We start from the raw sequence: 1,362 nt of genomic DNA, 5'->3' as shown, positions 1-1,362 counted from the left end.
ATGGACAGCCCCATGGTTTTTTTACCCAGGGATGCTCGAAATAAACAGGTGGCATCACAGTAGAAGGCCGGATAAAAGGACCCTGCAGAAACAATACTCCAGTCAGACACATGGGAACCATGGGCATCATAACCCTACTTTGACAATCAAGTTACAAGTAAACTCATGAAAACCGATCCAACACTCACCGAGGAAATGGTCACAAGAAACCAGTTATTAAAATGAAATGGCAGAACACTCGGGTAGAACGAGACAGTCGGGTTTAGTAAATATATAAGCCCAACCGGGCCGCCGAAGCGCGCACCGGGGACATCTCAGAAAGGAACTACATCCCGGACTGACTGACACCACAAGCGGAAGGAAGCATTACAACTCGGGAGGCGGATGGATATGAGAAATTATATGAGAAATTCGCTAGTCAGCAATAGGGTGGGAGATTTGAAAAGAGACAAGTAACGAGGAACGAAAAGTGACCGTTACATAGTATAACCAAAATGTTCAGTCAAACCTATAGCGACTAAACTGTTTGGTCGTGACAACCAAAGTTTTTATCGCAGTGACAAAACAATTTTCTCAGTGCAGCCTCTCCCTGGCGGCGTGCTCTCCATCTCTTCGCCGGGCTCGGCACCCCCAGGTGTCTCCCCGCGAGCCACCCCCCGGCCTGAGCCGGTGGCCCCGGTCGGGGGCGACAGGATCGTCGTGGCCACTTGGAACGTACGCGGGGCCGGGCGGCCCGAGGTGCGGGAGGCCATCGACGCTGCCCTGCTGCCAAAGGATGTTCACGTCGCGGTTCTCCAGGAGACCCGTCTCCCACGGCAGGGGTTTGTCACCGCTCACTACACCTGGACCTTGGAGGGCGGCCCGCCGGGCGGGTTTTGCGGGGTCGGGCTGCTGGTCCGGCGGGGAATGCCTGAGGTCTCCCTCCGCAGCTCGGCCCTGTTGCACCCGGACGTCATCTTCGCGGAGCTCCTGCTGTGGGGGATGCACTTTACGGTGATTGGCGCCCACATTCCCGTGGATCGGGCGCCTGGGCAGCGCGGCGCACTCGACGCTATTAGCGCTGGGCTGGCGTCGGCGCAGCCACGCCACTGGAAGCTGCTCCTCGGGGACTTCAACGCCCACATCTCCCCGGGGGAGCGTGCTGCGCACCCGACCGTCCTCGGCTCTGGCCTCCATGAAGGGCCCACCAATGGGGCTGGTGCGGCGATGATAGGGGTGGCCGAACTGCACCGCCCAAAGTTCTACACCACCTTGAAGAGGGCTCAGAACTGCAAGATCACCTGGCAGCGGCGCGGGAGCTACGCTGACACGCCGGGCTCCACCTCTCAGCTAGACCATATCATCGGCAACTACCACCGGCGG

This window comes from Frankliniella occidentalis, unplaced genomic scaffold, assembly GCF_000697945.3.
Source record: "Frankliniella occidentalis isolate FOCC.00 unplaced genomic scaffold, Focc_3.1 Scaffold165, whole genome shotgun sequence".
NCBI lineage: Eukaryota > Metazoa > Arthropoda > Insecta > Thysanoptera > Thripidae > Frankliniella > Frankliniella occidentalis.
The sequence above is the reverse complement of the archived record's forward strand: the minus strand, read 5'-3'. Positions refer to the sequence as shown.